Source organism: Gossypium hirsutum, chromosome A10 (genome assembly GCF_007990345.1).
Source record: "Gossypium hirsutum isolate 1008001.06 chromosome A10, Gossypium_hirsutum_v2.1, whole genome shotgun sequence".
Taxonomy (NCBI): Eukaryota; Viridiplantae; Streptophyta; class Magnoliopsida; order Malvales; family Malvaceae; genus Gossypium; species Gossypium hirsutum.
Window position 1 is genome coordinate 34,727,631 of NC_053433.1, and position 12,284 is coordinate 34,739,914.

A 12,284-nucleotide genomic window follows, 5' to 3' on the forward strand; every position below is an offset into this window, starting at 1 on the left:
ACCTGAGATGCGAGTGAAGTAAGACCATCTACTTCATGCATTCTGGCAACTCGTCTTCCTGACGCTGCTTGATTGGTTGGCCATTGTTAATTGTTACTAGCAATTCTCTCAATGATTTCATAAGCCTCATTATAAGAATTAGAAAGGAGAGCACTGTTAGCAGAAACGTCCATTACCATCCTCGTGTGAGTATTGAGACCATTATAAAATGTCTCAAGTTGGATGCAATGTGGGATTCCATGATGAAGGCACTTTCGTAAAAATTCTTTGTACCTTTCCCATGCCTCTACAAGGACTCATCATCCATTTGTTGGAAAGCAGTGATCTCATTCCTCAACTTAGCATTCTTGCTAGGTGGGATATACTTCATAAGGAATCTTTCTAGTAACTCTTGCCATGTGAAAATTGAATTTGATGGCAATGAGTTCAACTAGGCTCGAGTTCTATCCGCTAGTGAATACATGAACTTCAATCGTAATGCATCTTCGGGTACTCTGGCTAACTTAGAAGAATTGTTCACCTCCATAAACAGTCTTAAGTGTAGGTGAAGATCTTCAGTAGGCATTCCACTGAATTGGCCCACTGTCTGAAGCATCTAGAACATGACTGGCTTCAGCTCGAACTATTGTGCCTTAATTTCGGGTCTCCTAATACCCAGATTAAGATCATTAAACACTGGCATGGCATACTGTCTTAAAGCTCTATCCCTATCATCAGCAATAAGGATAGGATTTTGAGCAAGGTTTGCTCCGTTCTATTGGATCAGATTTTCAAAGTTCATCTCTTCGGTCCTTCTCTAACTTGCTTATCTTCTTCGCTGTCAAAAAGTTCGTTCAATCTCAGGGTCTATAGGGAGTAGGTCAATAATTCGATCAATACTCATAAGCACTTGAAATAATCACAAAGAAATTAATTAAGTTAGAATTTAAACAAAAAATTAAACCAAAATGCGAAACTAACAAATTCACAAATAATGAATTTTTAAAATAGTCCTCGACAACAGTGCCAAAAACTTGGAACGACGGAAATGTGCAAGTGTACACAATCGCAACAAGTAATAAAGTGACAAGTAAATGTCGAGTTATCGTACCCACAGGGACTGTGTAAAGAATTATTTATGAATGCTAATTTAAACACTTTGGTGAAAAAAATAAATATTTTGTTTTGAAAAGGGTTGTTAAGAAAAGTAAGATTTTAAACTAAATAAAAATAAAAGTTCTAATGCACGATTTCAAAATATGATTTAATCAAGATTACATAATTGTGCTGGATTAATTACATTTCTTTAACTTAGAATTATTAAACTCATGCTTATGCTGTTACAAATAAATTCACGGCAACTCAATAATTTGCTAACTTATGAACATATTCACCTACACAAATCCATTCATCTCTTAATATATCCCTATGTTAATTCAAACGATTAAACTGATTTTAATAAGCAAACATGTTATTGCACATACATACTCATTAAATTGAACTATTCTCTTGCATATTCCTATGTCATTTCAAATGATTAATTAAATCTAATGAGCATATAAAAGACAATGTGAGGTAACAAGGTATTCTTACCTTGAAACAGTTTAATCACAAAAATCTTGCAAGTTATGCAAGGCAAGTGTATCGCCAGATACATTGCTAATTTAACCTTCAACTACCTTATAAGAATAAACATGCACTGATTAAGTACTGTGTCAATTAATTATAATTTCAATCCATTTAATAATTAATTCATTAGCTACCTCTCATTTGAAATGCAAGAATATCTTAGGCATGATTTTACTTAATCAAGCATTTTACCGAGGCCTATAACAGTATAAACACAATTTTAATAATTCAAGTAGATGAAATGCAATCAAACCAACACGGATTAAATTTAAGCTAAGCTGATTAAATTAACCATTCCAACAACACAAATATTCATAGATATGTTCATCATAACAACAACAAAAATTAAAGAGATAGGGAGCAAGAATCAAATTTGGTGTTTCTCCGTGGCTTAACTAGTTTGCTCCAGCTTCATCCTCTGTTGTCCTGCCTGATCAAGGCTGCTATGAACACTTCAATGTTGCTCCAAAATGGCTGATGAATACCCCTTTTCCAATAGGAGAAATCGGCAAGAGAGCAAGGGCTTGGAATGGGAAAATGAGAGGAGAAAGTGAGAGAAGAGAGAAGAGATGTGAATGAATGAGGGATGCTTTCAATGATCAGCCAAGGGGGTTTTTATAGCTGAACGTGGCAGCTAAAATTTGCTAAAAATAGCAGCCAAAGAGCCACCCCTTGGCTGGCTATCTATGTGGCAAAGTTGATGGCTTCAATTTTGCTAAATATGGCTTGGGGCAAATCTTCAAAGCCATTAATTGTTGAGGGGCTAATTTGCAATTTGAACAAGTCTTCAAGGGCATCTTTGTAGCTTAAATAATCAGCTAATGAGCTGAATTGTGTTAGCACTTAGACGGTTTTGGGCTGTCCTCTTCTTGGACAGTTCGGTTCACTTGGTTCGGTTCAATCAGACCATTTTTTTCATAATTAATTAATCATAATTTATTAACCAAATTTAAATTGGATATAAATTAAAATTAATTATATTATGAATAAATACATATAATTTTGGACAGTCTTAGATTGAAATTTAGTTCACGTTTATACTTCAAATTGCTTCTCGGTTTTGTGCTTCTAGCAGTGTCTACCGAGCCATTTTTCGCCCTTTGTGCAAATCTGTTGAAAATAACCAAAATTCATCAAAAATAATTATAAAATTAACTAAAATTTAACATGTTCATATTTTAAGTGCACTTCGATTATTTTATAAAAATTAATTATTTTTCGACAAGAATTTAACCGAATTTTGCATGTATTTAAGTTTAAAAGGTATGAAAAAGTGTGTAATTTTTTGTGTTTTCAGCGTGTCTACCCGTGTGGACAAAATAAGGCCATTTCCTAGCCTCATTTGTCACCCAAGACTTACCATTTTCCTACACCAAAACTCACAAGCATATATCCATCAATCCAACACCATATTCACATAAAATTTGCCATCAATCATGTGGTATTATCTCATGTAACAAAGGATATAAACTTACTCTTAACATAAACTTATATGCTAACATAATTCCAACAAACTAACACATGATAAGCACTTATGCGATTACCAAAATATTACTTCAAAAATATCCAAACTTAAACCATCACTAGACACTCCAATGGCTAGATTAGAAAACAACAATTACAAGCTATCATTGTTCAAATAAGCTTATACATGCCATTATACCAAAATGAGATTTCTATTTATACCAAAATGTGATAGTGGATAGTGTGATGACTACTACGACCGACTTCCAACCTTTGCAAGCCCTGAGCACTATAAAATAGGGAAAATTAAACGAAGTAAGCATTTTATGCTTACTAATTCGTATAACGGAAAATAAACTTACCGATCATATTTGATAATACAAGCATACATAAATTTACATTCCATCGATTTTGGATAAGCTACCTAAACACACATACACTTATTCAACAAGTTGGTCAGATTGTTAGAGAAACGATATATTAGTCAATTAGGTTGTTAGTTCAGCTGTAATGCAGTTGGAGTTGTTAGCTTCAGTTATCTCACCTTTCACGTGTATATATTCTTGCTTGTATCAGCATAGAAAACAGATATCAATTTTAGATTAAAAGATTCATTTTCTGCTTTCATTCTCTTCATTGTCTATATTTTCTTTCTATTATTTTAGATCTTCTATCATGGTATCATTCGCTTGGTAGTTCTTGGGAATGGCCACCATACACTCCGCTGACTCTGAGTCGACTGAGCTGAATGGTTCAGTCTTCGCTGGTGATCGTGTTGTCACTTCGTTTCCCCGTCATGATGTCGTGAAGCTTGACGAACGGACGTTTCTTCAATGGTAACGCAGGTGCGTTTCATTCTTGCTGGATATGGCCTCATTGGTTTTCTTGACAGCTCCTTGACTGCTCCAACGAAGTTTGTTCAGTCATCCGACAGCATGCTTAGTGTTAATCCGTCTTCCTCTGTTTTTGAGCAACAAGATAATCTTCTCATGTCGTGGCTTCTCTCTACCATTAGCTCATCTTTTCTGTCATCTTTCACGGATGTTCGTACGGCTTGTGATGTGTGGATCATGGCCACCAGTTTGTTTGCTGTTGATACAAGTGTGAAGCAGTCGCAATTTCTACACGAACTTCATTCCCTCAAGAAGGTAGTCTCTCCATCCGATCCTATGTTGATAAAATTAAAGGTTTGTGTGCTCTCCTTGCAGCATCCGGTTCTCAGATTTCAGAGGCTGAGCGGACGACGATTTTACTTGCGGGTCTGTCGTCTGAGTATGATGCTGTTGTCTCTTTTGTCTCGCTCTCTTCAGAGTCTCTTCCATTTCAACGTGTTGTTGATGCTCTCCTTGAGTGTGAAGCTCATCAGGAAAGGACTGTCCAAGATGTGCTGATTACGGCGAATCTTGTTGAAGGATCACAGTCGCCGGTGGTTGATGACTCTTCTCGTGGTGGACGGTCTTCTTTTCGTGGTCATGGTCGCTATTTTCGACCCCGGATACAGTGTCAAATATGCAGCTGGTTTGGTCACCTTGCTCAAAGGTGTTACTACCGTTATTCACGAGATGAGCAATCGCCGACTGAAGATCCGCTCGCACTGCAAGGAGTATCAACGTTTGGTGGCTCTCGATTTCCAACTGGTAATGGTCAAAATTAGAATGGCAATGGTGGTAATGGTCAAAATTGGCAAGCTAATGGTACTGGTCAAAGTTGGAATGGTACTGGTCAAAATTGGCAGGCTAATTTTAATGGTCAAAATTGGAATGGTAATGGTCAAAATTGGAATGGTAATGGTCAAAATTGGGGTGTCTTTTCTCCTAGTTATTCCAGGCCGAATGTGGGGATTCCAAACGTGGATGCACGTGGGCCACGTCCAATGCATAACTCCTTTGGGCCAACTTTATTTGTGCCAAATGGAGGTAGGCCACCGAATAATGGATTTCGTGCACTTATTGGGCCTCAAATTTTGGGCCAACAGATTGGTAATATTGGTGGCACATCTGCAAAGGCCTATGGGCCACTTGATGCCGGCCAAGTTTTTAAACCTCGTGGATCTGTTCGACCTCGACTCAATGATAGGCCTATTTCCTCTGAACCCAATGTTAATTGTGTTAATCTTGACAGGCCTTTGCAGCATCATGCTCCTACGGTTCCTTGGCGGATAAAGCCACGTGCACGCGTATTTGATGTCGACTCCTCTTCGTATGATTCCTCTCAGTTCATTGGGATACCTCGGCTTCTTAAGTTTCATGCCTCTGATTTTTCTGACGCCACCGCTTATGATTCAAATTTTAGTGGCAGTGATTCGTATGTTCCGTTGCCGGTCGGGAGCACATCTTGGTGCCCTAATTCAGGGGCTACACACCATGTCTGTCAGAATGCTACAGGGTTAGATGCCTCTGTTCCTTACTCAGGTAAATCTTCTCTTCTAATGGGAAATGGACCATCTACTAAAATTCACTTTGTTGTGAACACGATTCTGTCTACGCCGAATAAATTGTTGCATCTCTCTAATGTTCTTTGTGTGCCAAGTATTCGAAAGAACCTTATATCTGTCTCTCAGTTTGCCTCTGATAATAATGTATTTTTTTGAATATCACTCCTCACATTGTGTTATTAAGGATGCCCAGACACAGGAGGTCTTGATGCGGGGCCAAGTTCGTGATGGTCTTTATCACTTAACAGTTGGTCATTCGCTTCCCTCTGCTCCAGCTCCGTCCATTCATAATTCTGAAGTTGTGTCTAGATCTGTGAGTGATAATGTTTTTGATTTGTGGCATAAACGCCTTAGACATCCGTCTGCTGCTGTCGTTAAAGATGTTCTTAATAAATGTAATATTGTTTCTACTAAGAAATGTTCTGAAAATGTTTGTGTTGCTTGTCAACAAGGGAAAGCACATAAATTGCCTTTTGTATCTTCTACTACTGAATATTTGGACTCATTTGAATTGATTTTTTCTGATTTGTGGGGTCCCGCTTCGGTTTCGTGTGAAGGTAATCTGTACTATGTTTCTTTTATTGACATGAGCAGTCGATTTACTTGGGTGTATCTTCTTAAGCGTAAATCTCAGGCGCTTGAGTGCTTCCTTCAGTTCCAGAAAATGGTTTTACTCAATTTGGCAAACACATTTACAACTTTCAGAGCGACTGGGGAGGAGAATTTTGGCCTTTTGCATCCGTTCTAACAAGTCAAGGAATTTTGCATCGTTTGTCTTGTCCACATACCTCCGAACAGAATGGTGTTACTGAACGTAAGCACAGGCATGTTGTGGAGACTGGGCTTACTCTCTTAGCTCAAGCTAATCTTCCCATGGTTTATTGGGGATATGCCTTCTGTAGTGTTGTTCATCTTGTCAACCAGTTGCCTACGCCTGTACTGAAGGGTCGCTCTCCTTATCAGGCCTTGTATCGGACCGAACCTACATATCATCATCTACATGTTTTTGGCTACTGTTGTTTTCCATTCTTGAGACCTTTTCTAAAGCACAAGCTGGAGTTCCGGTCCCAACCTTGTACATTCTTAGGTTATAGCTCTCAACATAAGGGGTATTACTGTCTCACACCGGATGGTAAGGTGGTTGTTTCTCGTCATGTGGTATTTGATTAAAGTCAGTTTATGTTCTCCGTATCTCCTGCTATAAGTTCTGACACTAATGGTTCAACTCTCAGTGATTTTGTTTCTACTCATGTTCCTGTTGTCCGATCGTCTGCTGCTCAGTCATGTGCGGCTCATCCACCTGGTCCGCCTCCAATTCGACACTCCCTCACTCCTAGTCCATTTATTCCTGTTGACTCTCATGCTACTTGTAGTACTTCTCAACCGGTTGCTGTTGCTGAAACACCTCAAATTTCTGCCCCTCCTCTTGTCAACACTCATCGCATGGTAACTCGGTCTAAGGCAGGCATTTTTAAACCTAAGGTTCTCCATGTGGAAGCGGATGATTTTGAACCTCGTACTATGGAGGATGCTCTGGCTCATCCAGAATGGAAGTTAGCTGTGCAAGTTGAGTTTGATGCTCTTTCAGCTAATTCTACCTGGACCCTGGTACCCTTACCCCCTGGGCGGAAAGTCATTGGGTGTAAGTGGTTGTTTAAGGTTAAAAGACATCCTGATGGGACTATTGATCGTCGAAAGGCTTGTTTGGTTGCTAAAGGTTGTTCACATGCCCCTCTGTGATCTTAAAGAAACATTTAGTCCTGTGGTCAAACCTGCTACTATTAGACTCATATTATCTGTGGTTGTGTCTAAAGGGTGGACACTCCGTCAAGTTGATGTGAACAATGCTTTCTTAAACGGTGATCTCAAGGATGAGGTGTTTATGCAGCAACCCCCGGGGTATGCTCAGACTGGTCCTAATGGCGAGCATTTGGTCTGTTGTCTGACCAAAGCATTGTATAGCTTACATCAAGCTCCCCGTGCCTGGTTCGACAAACTGAAAGGTTTTCTTCTTTTGACAGGGTTTACTTTGTCTAAATTTGACGCCTCGTTATTTGTGCGTGTTATGACTACTTCCACTTTGTATGTTTTGGTTTATCTGGATGATATTATTATTACTGGTAATCTACCAGATAGCATTGATGTTTTTGTTCGACAGTTGCATTGCGAGTTTTCCCTTAAAGATATGGGAGATCTCCACTACTTTCTTGGCATTGAGGTTACACGTACGTCTGCTGGTAGTCTTCATTTGTGCCAACGGAAATACATCCGTGATCTTCTTGAGCGTAGTGGCTTGGCGAACGCAAAGAATGTAAACACACCTATGGTTAGCTCGTCTGTTCTTTCTAAAGATAATGGTGATCATCTGAGTGATCCCACTGAGTATAGAAGTCTAGCTGGAGCTTTACAATATATAGTTTTAACTTGCCCAGATATTGCTTATGTCGTGAATAGGGTTTGTCAGTTTATGCATTCTCCAACTTTTGAACATCTGGTCGCATTAAAGCGCATTTTGCGATACTTATGTACGTTTTTCGACCCTCCGATCGGTTGTCTCTGGTGAGTTATGCTGATGCCAATTGGGGGCTTGATGTTGACGATCGTCGGTCCACAACTGGGTACTGTGCTTTTTATGGTCAAACTTCTGTCTCTTGGTCCTCCAAAAAGTAACAAGTCATGTCTCGATCTACGGATGAGGCTGAATATCGGAGTCTGGCTGCTACTGCTAGTGATGTTACCTGGTTGTTGTCGCTTCTGTATGAATTACATCTGTCTTCTATTGATGTTCCTGCTCTCTGGTGTGATAATTCTAGTGCCGTTGCTGTTGTTGCCAATCCTGTTCTTCATTCTAAATTCAAACATGTGGAGTTAGATCTATGTTCTGTTCACGTGAAAGTCGCTGATGGCTTGCTTGCGGTTGGTGAGGTTTCGGCATGTGACCAGGTTGCTGATGTTCTCATCAAGCCACTCTCTGTTTCCTCGTTTGTTCGGTTTCGAAATTTTCTTTGGGTGTTTCCGGTAGAGAAGATGGGAGCATGTCAGAGAAACGATATATTAGTCAGTTAGGTTGTTAGTCCAGCTGTAATGCAGTTGGAGTTGTTAGCTTCAGTTATCTCACCTTTCACGTGTATATATTCTTGCTTGTATCAGCATAGAAAACAGATATCAATTTTAGATTAAAAGATTCATTTTCTGCTTTCATTCTCTTCATTGTCTATATTTTCTTTCTATTATTTTAGATCTTCTATCACACATAATCACAAATGAATATCAAGTAGACGTAGATGAGCTCATTCACCATTAGTTTCACCTTTCCACATTTTAAGGGTCTTTGTAACACCCCTCACCCGTATTCAATGCCAGAATAGGGTTATGTAGCATTACTGGATTTACAACACAATTACACATACTTTTCACATACATTATATCATTTCATACATTCATCAATTAATCTCAATCAATTTGTCCCTAATACGATGCTACGAGGTCCTAAACATGCTTTGGGAATGGTTCAGGACTAAACTGATAACTTATAAAACTTTTACAAAACTTAGAAAATTTTACTCAAAACAAGGGACACAAGCCCGTGTGGCCAGGCCGTGTGTCTCACGTGGCCACCAGACACACCCGTGCCACAGGCCGTGTAGACATTTGAAATGGGAGCACATGGCCATGTCCCAACCTATGTCCAACCCGATATAACTCTCTAACTTGGTTCACACAGCCAACACACACCCGTGTGGCCCCTAAAAATGGCCACACACGCCTATTTGCTAGGCCATGTGTTAGGCCGTGACAAACCTGTAGGGTATACTTACTTATGCCACACGGGCAAGTCACATGCCCGTGTGTGAGGCCTTGTGGAGCACACTGAATTGATTTTAATTTCAACACCAGGGGACACACGACCGTGTAACAAGACCGTGTGTCACACACAGCTAAGATACATGCCTGTGTCTCTGCCCATGTGGACAAAAATAGGCTATTTACCAAGCCATTTTTCCACCCATTTGGTACACATCATCACCTACACAAATGACACCAAATCATAGCAAATTATGCAATCCAAAACAACCAAGTCAAGGAATATAAGTACCAAAATATGCTATCTCAAATCATACCAATCCTTGTCTTCTCAAATTATCAAAACGACAATTATCAAATAGACATTATTATGCTTCATTCTTCAAACATACCAATTCACAAATCATCACCTGCTAACATTCAAAATTACCTAATCACAACAAGCATCATGAACCCAACTTCAATTACACAATATAGGTCATTTACCAACTCAAAACAAAAGTCATTTCCACACTTATATACATCATCAAATTCACCATCATAAGCTAACTCATGTTATTATATATACTGATAAACCGTAATCTATACATATTTTTATCCTATGCTTAGCCTATTTATGAATGGTTTCTCCTTAGATTTGGTGAATTCGATGCTCCTAATCCTTTAATTTCATGTTTTATACTTAGGAGAGCATAGGAGAGTAAAAAGAACGAGAAACGGGCCGAAAATGGAGAAAATGGACCCACGTGGGAAATCAACACGGCCTGGACTTTCTCACACGGGCGTGTCAGAGGGCCATGTCCCTTTGGCAGGATTGAAGCGCGGCTTACACGAGTATACTACACGCTCGTGCCTGTTCAACAGCCTTGACCATAGGCTGAAGTAATAGCACACGGGCGTGTCCATGCCGAGCCCAAGTATAACCCTATTCGAAAAAGGAAAATTCTGGGGGCTCTTAGGCATTCTAAGCATATTTAAACACCTGAGGAGGCACTTAGAAGGGGGACACATAGTAGGAAGCAAAAAATTACTCAAGCAAAGCCGATTGATCCATCTCAGAAACTAGATTCATCATCAAGACTAAAGATTTCCCTTCAAGTTCCTTCAGGAGTTTTGGATTTTCTTATGTTTTGTTATCTTCATGCTTTTGAGATGCTTTCTTTCATAAGTATGAGCTAAACCCCGTAAATACCTACAGGGAATGACACCTAAGACGGATCTTGTTATTATTATCTGAATTGTATGATAAATATTTGACTTGTTCTTAATTATGTGTTCTTAATTCTTATTTTGATATTCCAGGATATTGATTCACGTAAAGCTCTTATTCAGAGGAGAAATAGACCCTGTCTAAGAGTAAATTTGTCATAATTAAGTGGATTTGATTGAACGCCTAGAGATAGGGTGATAAGATTTTGTCGGATTAGGGTGAAACCTAATAAGGGAATCCATAGATCGAGTTAATGCAATTCTAGGGTGTTAATTAGAAAGAGATTTCAATTATTCAACCTAGGATTAGATGTTATTAGTCTAGAGAGAGATAATAATATAACTTAGGAATTTCTACGGATCAAGTCAAATAAATAAATAGTATGATTCAAAGTCAAATAACAAGTGAAGTCTAGGTGGATTTTTCCTTAGGTATTGTCTTAATCAATCGAATTTTCCCAAAAGTATTTTCCCAAATTTTCTTTCTGTGCATTCTTAGTTAGTAATCAGTTTAGATAACCAAACCTCTTAATTTTTAGGCTAGATAATAAAAAGAAAGTAAATACTAGTACTCGTAGTTCCTTTGGGTTCGACAATCCGGTCTTGCTGAACTATACTACTGTTCGATCGGTACACTTGCCTTAATCGTGATAATAAGTTAGTCTCAAGAATGATTCTTTCATAAATCTTTAAAACCTGTCACGAATATCACGTATCAAGTTTTTGGTGCTGTTGTCGAGGAACTAGGATATTAGGAACACTCGATTTTTAATACTTTAGCCATTTTACTTTTATTTCAATTTAATTTTTTATTTTCTTTTCTAATTTTTCATTTATTTTCTTCTGACAGTTTTTTCTAGTTTATGACCAGAAGAAACCCGTTAGGACCGTTACTGTTTGATAGTGAGCTCGATCACATAGTTCGCAAAAACTGAAGAGAAATAAGGAAAAGCTTACGATACATAGAAGAGAAAGAGGACGATACTTCAACCACAACTGAAGAGATGGCTGAAAAGCAAGAAAATTTGCTACCTTCTACAATTACTGTTAATCAAAATCCTAATCCGCGCACTATTTATGATTATGCTAAAGCTTCTTTAACAAGAACTGAATTGAGCATAGTTAGACCTGCTGTAGCTACAAATACTTTTGAACTGAAACCTAACACAATTCAAATGATACAACAATTTGTTCAGTTTGATGGTTTGCAGGACGAAGATCCCAACGCTCACTTGGCAAACTTTTTGGAACTATGTGATACATTTAAAATTAATGGCGTTTCTGATGACGCCATTCGCCTTCGGTTATTCCCTTTTTCATTGAGAAACAAGCTAAACAGTGGTTGAATTCGTTACCACGAGGATCAATCACTACTTGGGAACAAATGACTGAAAAGTTTTTATTAAAATATTTTCCACCCGCTAAGACAACCAAATTACATAATGATATCTCTTCTTTTGTGCAGATGGATTTAGAAACACTCTACGATGCATGGGAGAGACAAGGACCTCTTGAGAAGATGCCCTCACCATGGGTTACCACTCTGGCTACAGGTTCAAACTTTTCATAATGGCCTGAATTCTTCGACTCGACAAATGGTTGACGTAGTTGCTGGCGGAACCATCAATAATAAGACACCTGAAGATGCCTATGAATTTATAGAGGAGATGTCACTGAATAACTATCAGTGGCAAGTCATGAGGACAAAGCCAATGAAAACAACCAATGTTTATTACGTCGATTCAGTCACCATGCTCTTTAATTA

General features: G+C 38.7%; 2 non-coding genes across 2 annotated transcripts; one reads left to right on the plus strand and one right to left on the minus strand.

The window, feature by feature from the left end:
• The first annotated feature begins 234 nt into the window (after window positions 1–234).
• Window positions 235–340, plus strand: LOC121208958 (small nucleolar RNA R71). Its single transcript, XR_005904080.1, has one exon. It is a non-coding gene; the product is annotated as a small nucleolar RNA R71 (small nucleolar RNA).
• Window positions 341–11,952: 11,612 nt separating this feature from the next.
• LOC121209215 (small nucleolar RNA R71) lies at window positions 11,953–12,056 on the minus strand. The gene has a single exon (XR_005904332.1). It is a non-coding gene; the product is annotated as a small nucleolar RNA R71 (small nucleolar RNA).
• Between the last annotated feature and the right edge of the window lie 228 nt (window positions 12,057–12,284).